At 36.2% G+C, this 23524-nt stretch overlaps 1 protein-coding gene and 1 long non-coding RNA gene across 3 annotated transcripts in view; one reads left to right on the top strand and one right to left on the bottom strand.

Annotated features, from left to right (window-relative positions):
- Positions 1-23524, top strand: part of mcamb (melanoma cell adhesion molecule b) — a 70997-nt gene that overhangs the window by 17040 nt on the left and 30433 nt on the right.
- Positions 17004-21652, bottom strand: LOC147833674 (uncharacterized). The gene is made up of 3 exons (XR_015509411.1): positions 20879-21652; positions 19336-19762; positions 17004-19290 (listed from the first exon to the last, which is right to left on the bottom strand). It is a non-coding gene; the product is annotated as an uncharacterized LOC147833674 (long non-coding RNA).

The raw sequence follows: 23524 nt of genomic DNA, 5'->3' as shown, positions 1-23524 counted from the left end.
TGAGTATTATGCTGTATAAAGCTGATGCAATTATATGTATTTTGTGCATGTGTGTGTAAACGTAACATTCTGTAGGGTATTTAGTTATTGCCCAGCAGGCACACAACGTCATAAGACGTTAATATTAGGTTAGATTTAGGTTGTGATGTCAGGTGACCAAAATTCAATGGCTAAACAGCGCCTAAGGACAACGTTATTTTGATGTCCAATAATGGCGTCAATTGACAGTGATATTTGGTTGATTTTAGGTTTTGGTAGAAAGTGACCAAAATCCAACGTCGAGCCAACATCTTAAACCAACATCATATTGACGTCAAATACTGACATTTATTCCTCAGGTATGGCAAACAAAATTCAACATCTGATAGAAATCATAGTGGTAAGGTCCACACAATTTCAAGCTGTGACATCATTAGACATTGATATTTGGTTGGTTTTAGATTCTTCCTTTTACATTCTATACATAAATACATTCTATATATATACAATACACTCTATACAAATGCACACATGATACACTCTAAATAAACACATATTCTATATATACAGACACGCACACAATACACTCCATACATTTACACATATGATACACTTTAAACACTCCATACATATGCACACAAATGATATACTCCTGTCAGCCCCTGGCATAGAACTCTGGTCTCCGGTGTGAAAGGCAATTCACTTACCCACTGAGCTACTGGAAGTTGAAGAAACATTCGCACACGTTATATTCTATACATACACACACACATTCTATACATATACACAAAGACACATATGATACACTTTATACATATACACACACACACACACGTTACACTCCATATATATACACACATGATACATTCTATACATAAACAGACACACTCCATACATATGCACACATGATACATTCTATACATACATACACACACATGATACACTCCATACATATGCACACATGATACATTCTTTACATATAGACAAACACAATACTCTCCATACATATGCACACATGATACATTATAAATAAACACACATTCTATATATATATACACACACTCCATATATTTATTATTAGTAATCCAGACTACACATATACACTCCATACATATACAGTATACGCTACACATTTGCACACATGATACTCTATACATATACAGACATGATACACTCTATGCATTTACACACTTGATACACTCCATACTTATACACACACACACACACAATACATTCTATACATATGCACACATTACAATCTATACATACACACATTTTATACATATACACAAAGACACATATGATACACTTTATACATATGCACACACGTTACACTCTCTATATATATATATACACACACACACACATGATACATTTTAAACATATACAGACACACTCCATGCACAAATAATACCTTCTATACATACACATATACATACAATACACTCCATACATATGGACACATGATGCATTCTATACATATATACACACACACACAATACACTCCATACATATACACACATTCCATACATTTACACACTCCATACATATGCACACATGATAAAATTTATACATACACACACAAGTAACTCTCCATATATATATACATGTGATACATTCTATACATACATTCTTGACAGGATCTGGGACAGAACCTGGGTCTCTGGTGTGAAAGGCAATTCACTTACTCACTGAGTTACTAGAAGCTGATGAACCCAGACACACTACACATTACACTACACTACACACAACACTCCATACATATGCATACATGATACACTCTATACATTTATACACGATACACTCCATACAGATACACACAATACATTTTATACATATGCACACATTATTTTCTATACGCACAGATACAGACACACTCCATACATGTGCACACCTAATACATTCTATACATATACACACATGATGCACTCCATACATATGCACACATGATACATTATAAATAAACATACATTCTATATATATATATACACACACTCCATACATATACACATATTCCATACATTTACACACATGACACAGTTTAAACACTCCATACATATGCACACATGATACAATTTAAACATATACACACACACAAATGATACATTATATACAAACACTCTTGTCAGCATCTGGGATAGAACCCGGGTCTCCAGTGTGAAAGGCAATTCACTTACCCACAGAGCTACTGGAAGTTGATGAATCCAGACTACACATATTACAGTCCATATAAACACACACGATACATTCTATACAGATACAGACACACTCCATACATGTGCACACCTAATACATTCTATACATATACACATATGATGCACTCCATACATATGCACACTTGATACATTCTATACATATACACACACACGATACACTCCATACATATGCACACATGATACATTCTTTACATATACACAAACACGATACTCTCCATACATATGCACACATGATACATTATAAATAAACACACAATCTATATATATATACATATACACACACACTCCATACATATACACATATTCCATACATTTATACACATGACACAGTTTAAACACTCCATACATATGCACACATGATACAATTTAAACATATACACACATGTAACACTCCATATATATATATACACACAAATGATACATTATATACAAACACTCTTGTCATCATCTGGGATAGAACCCGGGTCTCCAGTGTGAAAGGCAATTCACTTACCCACAGAGCTACTGGAAGTTGATGAATCCAGACTACACAAAAACACATGATACTCTATACATACACAGACATGATACACTCTATACATTTACACACTTGATACACTCCATACTTATACACACACACACACACACAATACATTCTATACATATGCACACATTACAATCTATACATACACACATTTTATACATATACACAAAGACACATATGATACACTTTATACATATGCACACATTCTATACACTCCATACATATGGACACATGATGCACTCCATACATATGCACACATGATACATTCTATACATATACACACACATGACACACTCCATACATATGCAAACATGATACATTATAAATAAACACACATTCTATATATATATATATATACACACACTCCATACATATATTCCATACATTTATTATTAGTAATCCAGACTACACACATACACTCCATACATATACAGTATACACTACACATTTGCACAGATGATACTCTATACATATACAAACATGATACGCTCTATACATTTACACACATGATACATTTTATGCACACACATTACACTCCATATATATATATACACACACACACACACACACACACACACACACACAACACTCCATATATATATACATGTGATACATTCTATACATACATTCTTGACAGGATCTGGGATAGAACCTGGGTCTCTGGTGTGAAAGGCAATTCACTTACTCACTGAGCCACTGGAAGCTGATGAACCCAGACACACTACACATTACACTACACACAACACTCCATACATATACACACATTATTTTCTATACACACACACACATTCTATACATATACACAGAGACACATATGATACACTTTATACATACACACACGTTACACTCCATATATACACACACGATACATTCTATACAGATACAGACACACTCCATACATGTGCACACCTAATACATTCTATACATATACACACATTACACTCCATACATATGCACACATGATGCACTCCATACATATGCACACATGATACATTCTTTACATATACACAAACACGATACACTCCATACATATGCACACATGATACATTATAAATAAACACACATTCTATATATATATATATATACATACACACACTATACACTCCATACAATTGCACACATGATACACTTTATACATATAAACACATGTAACACTCCATATATATATACAAATGATACATTCTATACATATACTCTCGTCAGCATCTGGGATAGAACCCGGGTGTGAAAGGCAATTCACTTACCCACTGAGCTACTGGAAGTACTCTATACATACACCGACATGATACACTCTATACATTTACACACATGATACACTCATATACATATGCACACACGTTACACTCCAGATATATACACACATGTTGCATTTTAAACAAATACAGACACACTCCATACATGTGCACACATGATACCTTCTATACATATACATACAATACACTTGTCAGGATCTGGGATAGAATCAGGATCTCCAGTGTGTAAGGCAATGTACTTACCCACTGAGCTACCGGAAGCTGATGAACCTAGACACACTACACATATACACTCCATACATATGCAGGCATGATACACTCTATACATTTACACACATGATACACTTTATACATATATACACAATACATTCTATACATACATATTAAATACATACATTTACACACATGATACAGTTTAAACACTCCATACATATGCACACATGATACATTCAATACATAAACACACATTCTATATATACACATACAATACACTCCATATATGCACACATGATACATTCTAAATAAACACACTTTCTATACACACACACACACGATACACTCTATACATTCACACACATAATACATTCCATACATACACACACACAATACATTCTATACATATGCACACACATGATACACTCCATACATAATACACTCTTGTCAGCCTCTGAGATAGAACCCACATCTCCGGTGTGAGAGGCGAATCACTTACCCTCTGAGCTACTGGAAGTTGAATCCTGACACACTATACATATACACTCCATACAGATAGACACACAATACTTTCTATACATATGCACACATGATACAACAAACATATACACTTCAAACATATGCACACATTATACATTCTATACATACACACATTCTATACACACACATGCACACACACACACACACACTCAATACATGTGCACACATGATACATTCTTCACATACACACAAACATATATACACACGATACACTCCATACATATGCAGACATGATACACTCCATACAAATGCACACATACAAATGATACACTCCATACAAATGATGCGTTCTATACACACACACACACACATATATACACACGATACACTCCATACATATGCACACATGATACATTCTAAATAAACACACATATTATATTTACACACAAAATACACTCCATACATATGCACACATTATACACTTTATACACTTCATACATATGCACACATGATACATATACACACATGATACATTCTATACATATCCACACACATGATACACTCCTTACATAATACACTCTTGTCAGCCTCTGGGATAGAACCCAGGTCTCCAGTGTGAGAGGCAAATATACATACATATGCACACATGATACACTCCATACATTCTATACATACACACACGATACACTCCATATACATATATACTGGAAGTTGATGAATACTATACTGTACATATACATATGCAGACATAATACACTCCATACATTTTCACATTCTATACATTTACACACAGGATACACATGAAAACATATACATATACCATACGTATGCACACAATACATTCTATACATACACACTAATAAACTCTATACATATGCACACATGATACAATACAATCCACACTATGCACTTTTGTCAGCATCTCGGATAGAACCCAGGTCTCTTGTGTGAGAGGTGAATCACTTACCCACTGAGCTACTAGAAGTTGATGAATCTAAACACACTATACATAAACACACTATACACATACACTCCATACATATACACTAATACAGGACTGATTTTTCTAATCCCGATAGAAAAGAAAAAAATAAAGTAGTGACTGCAGGTTAAAGGAAAGTAGTGGAGTAAAAGTACAGATATTGCACTAAAATGTACTCAAGTGAGAGCAAAAGTACACATTTATAAAACTACTTAGTAAATTACAATTCCTGAGAAAAACTACTCAATTACAGTAATTTGAGTATTTGTAATTAGTTACTTTACACTACTGTCTATAACTTTGATTATATACAGCTACTTAGCTAACATGAAAGCTAAATACGTCATAAAACGTCATTTTTCATAGTTCCTCTGAAAGGCTCACCCTCAAAAGGCTCTGATTAGTCAGATAACATAATGTGCTGTGATTCGTTGATCGGCTCCACATCACCAGGTCTTGCCCCTACAAGCACACACTTTTGTGCTGTGTAAACAGTCAGTCAGAGTAGCTGTTAGCATCATTATATATATTCGCACTTCTATATGTATTCGAATTATAAGCATGTGTAAGTAATATAAAACGTTCTCATATATTTTGCGAGGTTGTTATTTGAGATGTAGAATGCATGGAAAGAAGCCACATAGAGAGACTGCACGCACTGCTGAAGATTGTGGGTGTTTACAGCGGTTTGATGGATAAATATGAATTTGTAGCTAAATTGTTCACTGTGGCAAACAGCATTTACCATTGTTTACAACCTTGTTTAAATCCTTGCTACAACATACCATTAATGCTAGAAACTGTGCATTTAATTGGTCAATTTTAACGAATAAAAATATTTACAGGTTGTGGCTCACAGTCCACAGCTTCGTCTGTAATGGTTGGAGCTGCTCCTTCTTTGAGGAGTTTTTAGCCAATTCCAGCACTGAACTGGGAAAGATTCTAGAAGTTGTCCTTTGTCAAAAGTTAGCTATATATATATTTTTATAATTCTCTGTAACATAATTAAAATTAAACTGTAAGCATTTCTCTCTTTGTGTCATGTCCTTTGAAAGGCCAAATACAGAAACAGAATGTGCTCTGTGGAAATAGGCAAGGCAAGGCAAGGCAAGGCAAGGCAAGGCAAGGCAAGTTTATTTATATAGCACATTTCATACACAGTGGCAATTCAAAGTGCTTTACATAAACTAGAATAAAAGAAACAAGTAAAAAACAGGTAAAATGTGATATAAAAGAATGAAGAAGAGGAGAAAAACATAATAGTGCAATCTGTCGGACGCAGCACAGTGCTCATTCAGTAAAGGCACAGCTAAACAGATGTGTTTTCAGTCTTGATTTGAATGTGCCTAATGTTGGAGCACATCTGATCATTTCTGGAAGCTGATTCCAGCAGCGGGGGGCATAGTGGCTGAAAGCTGATTCACCCTGGTTTGACTGAACTCTTGGAACTTCTAGTTTATATGATCCTAAAGATCTGAGTGATCTGTTGGGTTTGTATACAGTGAGCATATCTGTAATGTATTGAGGTCCTTGACCATTTAGTGATTTATAGACCAGTAATAATACTTTAAAGTCTATTCTGAATGTAACTGGGAGCCAGTGTAGAGACCTGAGTACAGGTGTGATGTGCTCTGATTTTCTGGTTCTGGTCAGAATTCTGGCAGCAGCGTTCTGGATAAGCTGCAACTGTCTGACTGTCTTTTTAGGAAGGCCAGTGAGGAGGCCGTTACAGTAATCCACCCTGCTGCTGATAAAAGCATGAACAAGTTTCTCTAAGTCTTCACTGGAAACAAAGCATCTGATTCTTGCTATGTTTTTGAGATGATAGTATGCTGATTTACTGACTGCTTTGACATGACTTTTGAAACTCAGATCTGACTCCAGAGTCACACCAAGATTCTTGATCTTATTTTTTGTTGTTTGACCTTTAGTAACAAGGTACGCATTTACCTTGAGAACCTCATCTCTGTTCCCAAACGCAATGACTTCAGTTTTCTCTTTGTTTAACTGAAGGTAGGAGATTTGGTTCTTTCTCATTATTTGGCTCAGAGGGAGCATGTAAAGGTTGAACAGGAGAGGTACCAGAATCGAACCTTGTGGGACTCCACGTGTTATGGGTGTCCACCTCGACCTATGGTCACCTATACTGACATGGTAACCTCTACCTTCAAGGTAAGATCTAAACCATTTGAGGACCGTGCCAGACAGCCCAACCCAGTTTTCCAGCCTATCCAGAAGTATGCTGTGATCAACAGTGTCAAATGCAGCACTGAGATCGAGCAATACCAGCACTGTTAGCTTGCCTGAATCTGTATTTAGGCGTATATCATTGATTAATAGTAAATGATTAGTAGCAGTTGGATGGCATTTTAGCTTTCTCTGCTATAACATTACAGCACTTTTGGCCACGCCCCTTCTCCGCGTGGGGTATATGCGCATGGTGAATGCATGTAACTGAAAGCCCTTGTGATCTCACTAACCTGGATGTATTTTTTGTACAGCAAACTTCGTTCACTGTAGGCCTTGCTAAGCTAAATCTGTAAAAGCCAATGTCTCCTTTTGCATTGAACTTTGAGTATAACATTCAGAGATGTTGTTTATGTTCACACAGCTACACTACACATCAACTAAAGTTTAAAATATGATATCGTAGTGGACCACCAATTTAAAAGGCATGCATTAGCCAAATGTTTCATCTCATGATGTTTGATCTTTGAAAGCCACATTTAAGTCACGATTGTTATATTTACTGAAATAGCACATGCAATGTCGAGTCTGGGTTATTGTGTTTATAACTGTTTCCAATTCTAAGAATCTGGTTGAGGCTAAAGTTAACCCCTGATATCACTCAAACAAACAAAGCCACGGTTTAGAGTGTCTAGTATACTCATCAGATGAGTCTTATATCTGTGCTTCACATTAATCTGTTTAGGAGATCATGTTTAAATGCTATAAAAAGATGCACTTCAGCTTTAATGGCCGAAGCGGCTCTGACAATATATGGCAAAAATATTTTCAATTAGTTTTTATTTGATTACACGTAAGCCTCACAGATAAACATATTATTGAGAAATGGGGACAGTAGTGGTTTAAAAACAGACAGCTGTAAAGGATTTCAGGCTCAAACACCTTCCACATGCGACATGAAAAGCTCATGAACTTATAAAGCTCAGCCATGTGATTTGATTTCAGAAAACAGAGCGATGTCTGTCTCTGATACTCTCCGACACTCAGTCTAGAACTCTGAAACTGTTTTGCTGTCTTTTACTGAAATGCTCACTCTGAGTCACATCTGTGATTACTGTGGGAACCTTCTAATCTTTGTCCATACCAATTAGCATTAGCTAATGCTTCAATCAGGATTTTTGCATTCCATATCATTAAAGTTCTGTATGTGATATCGAAGCGTTCTGTTTGCTTTTTTAGATGACATGTAATATTCATCAGAATAAGATCATGAATTCAATAATTCAATATTTAATTCTATAAGCAACCATTATATTCATTGAAGCCATAGTAAAGTACAATCTTGCATAATTCCAGCACTTTTTAATAAGAGAATTTGTGAGTGTGCTAAAGTTAGAATAAATGAGGGCCTGTCTCATTTCTACTCTGCCTTGATCCATTCATCAATATTGCTCTATTTTGATACGAATATCTTTTAATGATCTAATCGGCTGCCAAAGGACTGTGATTGGCTACTGTTTTCATAAGTTAAACAAAAACGTGTGTGATTGGTTATAATGTTCAGCGCTGCAAAGAAACTGAAGCTGAATCTAGAGTGGGCAAATCAAAATGTAATGCTACAAATTGAAACTTTTCATTCAATTTCAATCAAAACATTTAGTTTAAAAGTTTAGTTTAATTGTGGAGTTTTTTTTTTTGCCCTCTTATCCTGAGTTTGTGGGGTATATTTTTTCATTTTTTGCTCAAGTTCCTCAAACTTTGTTCAAGTTTTACATCCTCAAATTGTGATAAATTCATGAGATACATTAAGTTGCAACCAATCAAGTTGTAGAAAGTGTAGAATCTGTGAATTATCAATTATAGCTTCCCCAACATATATAGAATTACAAAAGTACAGCTGCTTTGTATTCTTTCCTACTGGAAAGCAATCTCAGTGAACTCAGTTAGAGGAAGTGACAGAAAAGTGTTTATATGTTTTTGAATATGAAAAGTTTTATTACAAAAATGCATTAATTATCTATAGAAAGCCTATATTCACTCCCGGGAGCCATGTGAGGCATGTTTCACTATAGATAAATGCTCTGTATTTAACTTCAAATGGACTGAAGAATTTAACACCTGGTAACTGCCAATCTATTACACTTTTTTAAAAAAAATATATATTTTTGCCATTTTTTTGTTTTTGTTTATTGTGATAGGAAAGTAGTTAGACAGGAAGCAAAGTAAGATAGAGAGAGGGAGGATGAGATTGGTTCAGGATCAAGAAGGGTCTACAAGTCAACAGACAATTTTAATATTAGGATGGATTTGTTGGAAAGAAGGTCATATACATGTACACCTGCCTTGATATCATGGGATAATTTTCATTTCTGACTGAACTAACCATTTAAGAAATGCTTATCATCACTTTTTTAAAGGATTAAGAAGCCCTTCGAAATATTGTGAAACAATTCGCCAACAAAGGGTAGAAAACAGCATTTATCAAGTCATTTCAAGGGTTCTTTAGACACAGTAGAGTAATTTATGAGGCTCCTAACCTCCTAACCTCTGTCACACAGACCCCTGTGTGTTCTCAGTTTAGGATTCATGACCTGAGAAATAGTTTTGTCATTGTAGATTGTGCATATATCCTGATCTGTAGCAGCCATGCCTAATCTCTGCAAAAGGGTGCCTCCTTTCCCACTTGCGAGTGAAACAGACACTTGTGGGGTCAGTGGCTGATGACAGAGCGTGAATTGTGGAGCGTCTGGCTTGTCGGACATACGGTGCTCCATAATGGTCATCTTATCCCTGCCATCATATGGCCAGAGATGCCAGACATTCCTTTGAGACTTCCCTCCTTTCCCCCATCTAAAGTCCTGTGTGTCCCTGGTTCTTCCTTCTAGACTTTTGCCATAGTGTAAGTCTTACTTTTGAAATACATACCAGCACAAATCCCCCTAGATGGATCTTCATACAACATATCAAATCCACTCACACCTTCTCACTTTAAACCGTTAACATGATTTTGGAGATTCATTACCGATTTAAGACAGGTGCACCATGCATGATTGATAGTCCTTGAAAATTTTTGCTTGGCAGACTGTACAAGCACATTAACAGCCATCGGCCATGTCACACTGTGGGATATCTGTTGTCACTAATGACTAATGTGGCTAATGAAGACTCATTTAAAACAGAAATACGCAAGGCTCACTTAGAAGTGTACGTCATTAATCTATGTCATGTTTAGTGTAAGTTTTGATTTGAAATGACTTGGAATGAAATATGGATAAAGCATGCCCTCTATGATTATATTGGTCTCATGTCACTTTCCTGAAATATGACTTCAGGAAAGAATGTTGAGTAAATGTTGAGAACACTTTGTATTAATTCATTTTTACTCATTATCAAATATATATATAAAATGTCAATCACAAATGTCTTCAATACTGATAATGTTTCTTGAACTGCAAATCTGAACGATCATATAACACACTGGAGACTGGAGAAAATTTTTATTGAATCGTGGTGGGCTTTGTGAGAGTCAGAGACTTAAAATAGGGTTTTTGATGAGAAAATCCTTCTTGGTTATGTGTTATGATGATGTCATAGTTACATTATGCCTATTCACATGGAGTAAAAGTTTAAGAAGCCTAAAGGCAGATTGAAAAAAAAAATCTTTAATTGTGGAGAGGCATTTTTGCCCTCTTATCTTGAATTTGTGGGGTATTTGTGTTCTTTTTTTTTCTCAAGTTCGTCAAACTTTGTTCAAGTTTCACATCCTCAAATTGTGATCAGTTCATGAGATACATATTTAGTTGCAACTAGGTATAGAGCGGTATGAAATTCTAATGGTATGATAACCTTAGATAAAAATATCACAGTTTCACTGTATTGTGATTACTGCTCTAAAATGAGTTCATTTTAAATGTCTGGGTAAAAAACAAACAAAAACAAAACAAAACAAATCTCCTGTGAACACAATGTATTTCATTTTGAGAAACATTTAAAATATTTTGGAACAGTAAACATGTCAGGCTAAATAGTTAAATATGAATCATTGATTTTTGCTGTCTTCATTAGTTTCAAAAACACTGATTTCTTTACATTTTAAAACATCATTTTTGGAAAGCTTTTCTGCTGGAGATACTGTTATCCTAAAAACTTAAAACAAAACATAAAAAACTTACATATACCTTAGAAAAGGTATACCAGAAAATTTTGGCAGTTTTAAAACCTTGACTTTTCCAAACCGCGGTATACCTTGAAAATTGGTTATCTTCCCATGCCTAGTTGTAACCAATCAAGTCGTAGAAAATGTAGATTCTGTGTTTTCTCAATTGAAGCTGTACGTCATTAATTGGTGACATGTTTGGTGAAAGTTTTGATTTTAATTGATACCTTGGTAAAAGCATGGCCTCAATGATTATATTGGTCTGATCTCACTTTCCTGAAATATGACTTAATAATATTAATCTTGCTATTTATAATATGAACTGCAAACATGCAAGCTTCCATGTCAACACATTGTGCACTTTTTAAGATATCCCCCTTGCATCTTCAATTCAAACGCTCCATTCATGTTGTGTTTGGATTATGGACTTCCTTACATCCTCCTGTAACCCCTCGGGGAGCTTTTACAGGCATGCATTGGATCCATTTGCATCTATGAACTGAAGCAGGCTGTAAACAGCCACTGGCTTATGCTTTGAAGCCCTTCAGCTATTAGCTAGCGTGATCAGGGATGGATGTTCCTCGGGGAGCTGATGTTGACAAGGAAAAGCAGCTTCTTCTCTTCCTTCATTTATGCAACTTAATAATTAATGGTGTTTCCTGAAACACCAACCTCTGCTGATCACAAGCATCTAAGAAGCCTTTACAGCCAGCATGACTGTCTCCTCCTCAGGCAGACACAACAGCTCACAGTCTTGAACCATCAGGATTGTGCCGTTTGAATCCTGGCTTAAGGACATGAATGTAAATACAAAAAAGTGAATGTAATCAGTGTGGGACTCAGAGAGTGATGTTATGAATCCTCTCCACTGCAAAGATCTAGGGACAGCATAATGAGCTTTTTAGGACAAACTACACATGATTTATGATTTCTGGACATTTTGGCAAGAGCTCATAGTTATTCTTCTGGTATTGCACTGCTGCATTACAGCACAGTAGGTCACATATACTTGACTCTCCAGTAATAAACAGAGGTTTCTGTGTTTACACAAATGTAGGTCTAATAGATCACCCTTAAGACAAGCAAAATATGGTTCTGACGGCATTTTATATACAGAATGAGGTTACTTCAGCGATGAACACTGTTGGACTTTAAGAAATAAACTCTCTTAAAACACTTTCCAAACTCTCACTAGTTTATATAATTTGTCCATTAGCAGGAAAGTCCTTTCACAGTGTCATTTTTACCACATCTTAAATTATAAATTGTGCTTAACAATATTACCTGGTGAATGACATTTGGATTCAGAATGTCTTGGCAACTAGGTGGACCAATTAAATATTGTTACACGATTTTTCTCAAGTAAAAAATGTGTGCAATTCTCAAATTTATTCTCAAGCTCTTCGTCGACATTGTTTCTTTGTAAAGACCAGGCTCATTAAAAACATGCTTCTATATTAAAATATTTGTCAAAAAAAGTACATATGCATATTTGTAGCTGCAGTTTTCAGCTAAAATCAATTAGAGGTACAAAAAACATAGCCAAAATGGAATAGCTCTTTTTTCCCACATAAATTATGATTATACTATTTAATTAATGCAGACAATTGGCTTTGTTATTTACTTAAACACGTTTAACATGGTGCTTTATATGTAAACAAATGCATATTGACATCTGCATTGTATGTCTGTGAAATTGCATAGATACATCAGCAAATTATTTCTTAGTGCACACTTTTTTTTTTACTTCATTGGTTGGGTTTAGTGTAAAGATTAATGTAGGTGTTGTTTTTAGATCTAATAAAGCATTAAGTATTGTGTCATTGTCAATGTTAAGCCACAAAGACGATATTTAGAAGCATTGTAATCAGTGTTTAATTTGAAGATGAACAATTCCCGTAACAAAACCTAGAAATAAAAGTTACCATGACCAATGTCCACCAAACAATTTCAGTTTTCTCAGAACATGACGTCATTAAACGGTGATGGTACAAAAAAGAGCATCACATCTTTAATTATTTTGTGCCATATAATGTTATAGGTCAGTCATGGATAATAAAAACATGTAGCTACAAACATAAATTGTACGAACAATCACTATTCAGTTCACTTCAATATTATGTGGCAAGTGAAAATAATGATTAAATGACTCACTCTGTCTAATCGCCATCACGGTGGCGCAGTGGGTAACCCGATCGCCTCTGAGCAAAAAGTTCGCTGGCTGGGTCAGTTGACATTTTTGTGTGGAGTTTGCATGAATAACCCCATGTTCGGGTTTCCCCCACAGTCCAAAGAAAGCTAAATTGGTCGTAGTGTATGTGATTGATGCAAGAATGTATGGGTGTTTCCTAGTGTTGGGTATCCGGAAGGGCATCCGCTGCGGAAAACATATGCTGGATAAGTTGGCGGTTTATTAAAAATATTTTTTAGGTAAGCCATGTTGCTATTATTTATTTTTGATGCTCTCTGTGCCTGAAACAATCACCAGCCAATGAGAGTGATTGTAAACTTAAGAAAGCCGATTGGCTGAATATATTGTTGAGGGCCAATAGTTAAACATGACTTTTGCACACACCACACAATCCACACAGCCTTTGCTTGCACACATTCACATGCTCTCTCTCTCTTTCTCTCACTCTCATACACGTAGGTATTAACCAAACACAAGTAATGCTAGATCCATTAAAATAAATAGTGGAACGCAAAACAAGTTTAGGCGTTACAGTGGCGCAAGGGGTAGCATGATCACCTCACAGCAAGAAGGTTGCTGGGTCAGTTGGCATTTTTGTGTGAAGTTTGCATGTTCTCCTCTTGAAGGCATATGTTTTCTCCAGGTGCTCTGGTTTGCCTCATAGTCCAAAGACATGTGGTATAGGTGAATTGGGGTAAGCTAAAACTGGCTGTAGTGTATGTGTGTGAGTGAGTGTGTTTGGATGTTTCCCAGTTATTAGTTGCAGCAGGAAGGGCATAGCATATGCTGGATAAGATGGCGGTTCATTCCGCTGTGGCAACACCGGATTAGTAAAGGGACTAAGCCGAGAAGAAAATGAATGAATAAAAAACACGAATAACTGACATTTCGGGAACAGGATTCGGCAAGGTCAGACTCAAATTAAGCACTGACTGTAATATAATTTACACAAAAATATCATCAATATACACGTTTTTTTATGAGCCTGAGTTGGGGACAAAATTACTGGTGTGCCAATTATTATTTAGAAAATTTTTAAGATCTAAATTCATAATCATATATGGCACAAGCCTGAAACAATAACATTTCTACATTTGAAAAGTAGTTAAAGCATTATGCAAACATGGTTTTAATAAAAAGGTTTGATAAAAAATAAACCTTTAAAAATTAAAATTAAAAATTAAATAAAAGTGCCTGAGGAAATAACATTCTTATTTAAAAGAGCTTTTTTTCAGTCATCTGTTTTAACGCTGAAGGGTCTCGCGGGCATTCTGAGTTTTAAGTAGGCTGTTTTACATTTGTTTTATAACACTGTGATGCTCTGTAAGTTTTCCCCAGGGCAGACCAGACTTCTCTGTGATCTTATGTTTAGATAATTCTGGCCTTTAAAGAATACGAGATTTCCACTTTTTTCTGTCATCACAACATTCCATTTCTGGAGATTAAAAGATGTTTAACTTAACAAACTTTATCTTTGAATGCTATGTCTTTAACAGCTATCCCACATATTTGTGTGTCACATGGTGAATGCCTCTTCTTTGGCACACTTTGAGGCTAGTGATGCAGAACCCAACCTCATGCCAGTTTCTAGTGCACCAAAAAAGGAATGAGCCGCTCTCTAGTGCTCCATCACATCTAGTTACTGGCTATCTTTAGTGCTTAGATCTGCTTGACCAATGAGAGATCTCCATCGCATATCCCATACTTCTCAGGGCAAGTCATCACAATCAATGCAGCATAAATAATGTCCTGCTGCTTGTTCCCATACCCCAGAAATGAGCAGCTATTTTTGCTTGCAGGATTTGTCCGAGACGTGGGAAAAAAAGACGGAGGGGAAGTGGAGGTTCATGGGAGGATGCTTGGGGAAAAGTCCACTGAGATCATTGCTAATACACTCCAGAGATGAAGTACATTTATTATGGCTGTTGAGTTTTTGTCAGCTCAATCAGATGCTTTTTGTAAATCAAATTCCAAAGGCCAGTTTACACCGAGGGACAGCTTTTCTAACAACTTTTGGCAGTGCGACCCTACTTTTAGTAAATAATATATATATAACTAATGTCAGGATATACTAAATTAGCCAAGAACAGGCTTGGTTGCAGTTATTTTTGTGACAGACATTCACATTTTAGTTTTTAATGCCAATTTACTCCGTTTGCATTATTTTTTTACCACCAAAAAAAAGTATGTCCTAACCCATTTTTGCACTTCACATGCTGCAATATTGTTGTATGAGGTAAAATGAAGAAGCATCAGGCACAAGAAATGTTCTTTTAATTTATGTCTTGAGCTGTATATAACTGAGCTATATCATAATTAATAGGAAACAGATTCTTACCCTTAAAGCATGTTAGAAGAGAGAACTTTCTTCACTCAGGTTTATTCATTTGGAATACCAGTCAAAGGCATTGTCAGGCCAAATCATTCCAGGGTCATTTTGGACCAATGAATTTTGGACCTTAAGCCAGGAATTGAACACAGGTCCCCATGAGCAACTTAGTGCTATGTGGACACTCTAACCACTAGGCTATTGGCTCCAGCAATTTTATGGATATTTATCAGTATTTCTGTTTACTGGGGTACTGTGTACTGAACACAAATGTTAGCATCGCCTCTGGTTGTATGGGACCATACACTAATTTGTTGTGCTCCTGGTAAATTTTATTGGTTATTATTTATTTATTTATTTATTTATTTATTTATTTATTTATTTATTTATTTATTTATCTATCCATTCATTCATTTATTCAGTAATTTTCTTTTTGGCTTAGTCCCTTTATTAATCAGGGGTCACCGCAGTGGAATGAACCGCCAACTTATCCAGCATATGTTTTATGCAGCAGATGCCCTTCCAGCTTCAACCCATCACTGGGAAATTAATATAACAAAAACATTACATTTAATGAAAATAAAAATTGTCTATGAAAGTCCAATTGACACCAAAAAGTTTTTTACTAATGCTGAACATTACTCTTTGACGTCACTTATGTTTGCCCTTTCAGCTGCAACCCATACACACTCATTCACACTCATACACTACTGCCAAATTAGTGTATTCAATTCACCCATAGCGCATGCCTTTGGGGGGAAACTGGAGCACCCGGAGGAAACCCATGCCAACACGGGGAGAACATACAAACTCAACACAGAAATGTCAACTAGCCCAGCCGAGGCTTGAACCAGTGACCTTCTTGCTGTGAGGCAACATCTCTACCCACTGCTCCGCCCCATTATTTATTTATTTATTTTGTTAAATTTTTTAATATTTTTGAGATTCTGTAGCATTATTTTTATAGGAAAGGAGTTAGAGAAGAGAGGGGAAACAGGTTTGAGGAAGATTCAAACTTGCGAGACCTAAAATGCAATTGTAGCACACTGCCCATGAGGCTATCAGTGCCGATTGCATTGGTCACTATAAAAATGAGCAGCTTTTTTTCTTTTCTGTCATTTTGGTATTGTTAATAGATCAATTGCAACACTTAACACTATTTACTCCACTTGCTTATTTATTATACTACATTCTCAAGCCAGTTTAACCTATTTAGTAAACGTGTACTCAATTTCAATAATCAAATATGAAGTAAATAAAATTGTTTTTAAATTGGTTTATAAGTTTTACAAACAGAATAACAGCATCCTCAACCCCAGTTTTAACAATAAATGCATAAATTAACAATATAATTGGGGGGCAACATGGTGGCTCAGTGGTTAGCACTGTCGACTAAATGAACAATATAATTGGAGTCAATAAAAAAATATTTTGGTGGTGAACTATAAAAGCATTCATATTAAGAGACAATCTGAATTCATTCTATTTAAAGAGCTTTGGCATATTAAGTGGCATACGACAAAGCCATTTTTGTGTAGATTATAATACAGTTCTCATAGTTGTCCTCATTGTTATCATTCTTTATGTAACTGAGCCTTAACTTTTGTAAGTACACCATTTACTCCTATTAATCTTGGAGGGTGCTGTGAGGGGAACAGCGTGACGTATCATGTTGGACTGTAGGTCACTGGATTGTGGGAGATTTTGGGAGAATGAGATGGAGTTAAACAGCTGCTTTTGTTTGTATCATCTCTCCACTTGAGAGGAGTAATAAAAGACACAGGCACCGGTTACAGTGCAGTATGAGCATCATGAACTCCAGCTTAGTCACTGTAGGATTTTGGGCTTATAAATAGTGATTATGTTCTCATTACTTTAACCTCACCATAAAAAGCTTTGTATCGCTTATGGCTCTTTTAAAGGCCTTCCAACAGTCAGTTCATGTCACTCAGCAGCCCGGGGTGAAGTACAGGAACTCCACTCTAAAGGCATTAAAGCTTTTAAAAAGAGTCTCTGAACCTCAGGTCAAGACAATAATTAGCTGGGAAGCTCAGAAGTGGCTGGCAGTTGTGCTTTAATATGGAGTCCTGCACATCTTCATAGCACACATGCTGTCTCTTTACTCTGATGGTTGACGGACGGAAAAATGAGATATGTGTGCTATTTGTGAGACTGTATATAAATGACGACAATCTGAGTTTTTCTGCACTGGATAAATGTCTCAAAGACTATGTTTAAAGTTTGTCCTATAGATAAGCTCAGTATGGCTATAGAAAAAGTCATTGCAGTGGAATCCATGAATTTACAGTGTAGGCTGTATCTTATTTGTAATAGTGTGCAAGGCTTAAATTAGAGTCTTAGGGCCTACTCACACTATGCCATCCGTACCGTGCCCAAGCCCGTTTCCCGGATCGTTTGACAAGTGTGAGTGTGCTGAATCGGGCTCAAGCACGGTTCACTTGGCCGGCCCTGGCCCGGTTGGAAGAGGTTGGCCTGAGCGCGGTTCACTTGGGCTTTGGCACGGTACGCTTGTAGTATGAGTGCAAAACGCGCCAAAGCCTGAAACTGAAAGCGAGACGTGACTTTTAAGGGACTGGTTCATATAGATTTATTAATAATTCTTACTGTTCAGTGAACGCAAACTTCCGTAGCTTATTAAATATGCAAACCCCTCACTGCACAACAGCTGCGCGGCTTCAGCAGACGTCCTCATTCCTGCAGCACGAGGGCTTTATGATTGTTTATAAGCGCCAAAAGTGACGGATCTATTCGGCGAAATATCTGACTGTGTGTCACCGCATCCCTAAGAACTGTTTGGCGAAATACTTGACTGCATGTCACTGCATATCAAACCGACTGACACAATATAACTAGAGAAATCTCCACTGTGCTGCTGAGTGACAGCGCTTCTCACTAAACAGCGTAGCATCGATGACGTAAGCGTACCCAGGCCCGATTGTGGTATGAGTGCGGGCTGTCGGGGGAGACAGGAGGGGGGACAAGCGTGCTTTGGCCCGGTTCGAGGCAACTGTACCTAGTGTGAGTACGGCTATAGGGTGCTTTCACACCTGCCTTATTTAGTTTGGTCACCGCACTAACCACTACACCATTGACGCCAACATCACTCATGCTTTAGATGGCCTTGTAAACAACTATGGTGCACAGAGTAGATTCTGCTCTTCTTCTTGGCTATGATGTGGTAACTTTAGGTAACTTTTGACTGTGGAAACGGCCATAAAAGCTTACCAAACAGCTACTTAACAGTAGGGCTGTAACAATATACCGGTATGACGGTCTACCACGATTTGAACGTGCACGATTATCATACCATGAACAATTGCATATCAACGGTTTTAACCCTTAAAGACCGAGACAGCCGCCCGCGGCTAAAAATAAGTATTGCTTTTAAATGTTTAATAACTTTTGATCCGCTGATCCGATTCATACAATTCAAAGATTGGCATAAAGAAGAGAATCTCAGCTTTCCAGTGCTGTATCACATAACATTCGCGGACTTTCTTTTTTTTTTTTTCTTTTTTTTTTTTTACATTTACGGACTTTCAGAGGCTCCGGAATCAGTGCGGTTACGTCATCAAAATTTGACCACGCTGATTTGACAAAGAAACGCTCGTCACTGTGTCTCCGGACAAACCAGACATGATACATTGATGCATTGTCCCTCCTCCATGCCCAGATTGGTTCAAACTCGCTATATCACAACCAATAAGCATAGGTTTCGCTTTTGTTTGTGGACCAAACAATGAGCTTTTTGAACAACACAGAATGAGAGATAGGCATACATTTATGCGTGGCTAAATAAAACGCAAAAAGTTTTGCATGAAATAATTCTCATACTAAGTACTTTTGCATGCACAGCAGCACAGAAACATGACAAAACAGTGACACAGCAAAGACGAACTGCTGCTCTTGCTGTTTTCAAAAGACGCAAATGAAGGTGCAGCTGTTTGTCTGCATTGCAGCCAACCAAATCCCAATGCATATCCACAGACAACCATATCCATGCTGGCACATAAAACCTAAGGATGTTCCATATTGAATCTAGTTTCGTTATGTAACTATTTATAGTATAGTAAATATTTATATCTATTTTTTTACTGAGGATTTGCACCATGTTTATTTGGACTTTATTTGGACTTTGACACATTATTTATTATTTTCTTATTTTTGTATTTGTTCATTGTAAGTGGTGTTGTTTATAGTAACTAAAAATATATTATTTGGAAAAAGTCAAATTTGCTTCACTGTTCTATTATTTTGTAACATTTGTAACATACCGTATACCGCGAAACCGTCAAACCGTGGTATTGTTTTAGACGATTATCATACCGTAAAAAAATCATACCGTTACAACCCTACTTAACAGTTCCAATTTACAACGGGTTTACTCAATTTTTAAAGTAAAGGCAATTTTTTAACTTTAAAGGCAACTTTTTACAGGGTTGTTGTTGCTTATCACTATGATATGCTGGTATAATTCCATCAGCCCTCTTTGAAGTGCTGTATTTTTAGAAACAAATGTCTGTGTCTTTGGACCATTGCGTGCAACCTCAATGGCATGACATGCAAGCTTTTCATAGTGTCAAACACACCTGATATAGTTATTCTTAGATGTGATAAAGTGGAGCATGGTAACTAACCTTTGAATTTGCCCTATGAATCGATGTACAAGGTAGTCTGTAGTAAGTAATGCTTGCTGTGCTGTAGGCGCAGCGATTCTCTCCTCTGTTGTCTCATAACACAAGTCATCTCCCTTGGCAGCAGAATCTCAACTCTCACAAGATAATCTGCAGGGCCAAATAATAAACAACACTAATAAAACAACTTGTGCAGCGTTAGGTATTAAACAAACATCTGTGTGATTTGTGAAAAAAAACGATATTTATCAGAGGATGTGGAAGCTTATACTGTAGAGCTGCTGTAGGGTGTCTGTGTTTGTTTATGCTGCAACGATGTGGAACGTCCTATAAATAAAGCTTGCAATGATTGATATGGGGACTCCAGCACTTCAGTTTCACTCTGCAGCAGTGGGAGTTTGTGTGTATGTGTGTGCTCATGAATAAAAGGAGAGCAATATTTATCTGAAATATCCTATATTTCACATTTAGCATACGTCGACTGTATTCCCTATTAGAGGGTCAAAATAAAAATGTGCAGTTATTTCATCACCAAAATGTAGATGAGCTTTTCCTTTAATTTCTTCTAGAAAATTGTGTCTAATTAACAATAAATATATATATATATATATATATATATATATATATATATATATATATATATATATATATATATATATATATATATATATATATATATATATATATATATATATATATATATAAATATTATTATTATTGTTGTTGTTGTTTTTGTTATAGCCACTACTTCTACAAATATTAACATTAATATAGATCATGTTCCTTAATTTTCATTTCTTTTCATTTGCTTTTATTATTCCTGTTGTTATTCTTGCTTTATGTTTTGATATTATATTTTATGCTTTTTAATATTGTTAATGTTCATCATTGTTATTGTTCTTATGCATATATACACACACACACACACACACACACACACACACACACACACACACACACACACACACACACACACACACACACACACACACACACACACACACACACACACACACACACACACACACACACTCAGATGTTTGTTTTTGTGAAAAGTGGGGACATTACATAGGTTTCCATTCATTTTATACTTTCCAAACCATATATTGTATTCTCTCACCCCACCCCACCCCTAAACCCAAACATCACAGGAGACTGTGTTCAGCTTTACTCTCTGATTAAACTTTCTGTAGGATTTATAAGCATTTTGAGAAACGAGGACATCACCAATGTCCTCATATTTCACCTCCTTTTTGTAATACCTGTGTCATACCTATGTCATTACACGGATTTGTGTCCTGATATGTCACAAAAACACGTACACACGCAGACGCACTTGCACACACACTCACACACACGCACTCACACAGACAAATCTTGCAGTTTTTAACTCTAATTATCTTTAGTGAATTATATAATACAAGATCAACAACTAGCACATTCATTCATATTTTTTTCGGCTTAGTGCCTTATATACCAGGGGTCGCCACAGCGGATTGAACTGCTAAAAACAAAACATACACTACCTGCCAAAAGTCTTGTCACCTATCTAAGTTTTAAACACAGTTCTAGTTGATCAGTTGGTATCAGAAGTGGCTAATATGAAAGGCAAAGGACTCTAGATTATGTTTATTTTACCAAAATAAAATATGATCATGCCGTGATTTTTAGTTATTCAATTAGAACAGTAAGATCTGACTTTCTGACAGAAATAATGTACAGTATAGAATATAAAGTCATGGTGCAGCAGAAAAATAAGTAATATTGTGTATGACTCCCATGAGCTTGGAGGACTGCATCCATACATCTCTGCAATGACTCAAATAACTTATTAAAGTCATCTGGAATGGCAAAGAAAGCCATTCATTCCTTTATCTTACCCCAGACAAGCTCAATAATGTTCATAGATGATTCATCAGAAAAATCGACCTTCTGCCACTTTTCCAAATGATCAAATAGCAGTCAAGTTTTTATTTGTTGCTCTCACAACTGGGATTGACAACAAGACTTTTGTCAGGTAGTGTATACAGGCCAAACCAAATGAAAACTTGTGGCTCCTAAAAATGCAATGAAGACAGTGAAGCAAAACAATCAGAAACAGAATGTTGTTACAACATTAGCTTTAATCCACAGCCTTGACAAATGATACTGAGTGTGTTTTTGGCAGCATATAGAGCAAGCTTCCTGTGTGCATTAACGACGAACATCAAACATTAGGATTCTGCCCTCATGACAAGGCTATGGATTAAAGATAATAATGTTCAGTGTTTTAATCCTATAGGCAGTTTATTTTGTTTCGTTGGACATTGATAAGTTAATGGCACAGGTATGTTTTTGTATGTTGGATGTGTCAGTAGTGA

The sequence above is a fragment of the Danio rerio genome, chromosome 15, assembly GCF_052040795.2.
Source record: "Danio rerio strain M-AB ecotype USA chromosome 15, GRCz13ab, whole genome shotgun sequence".
NCBI lineage: Eukaryota > Metazoa > Chordata > Actinopteri > Cypriniformes > Danionidae > Danio > Danio rerio.
Note: the sequence above shows the minus strand (reverse complement) of the source record. Positions and strands in the feature narration are given on the sequence as shown.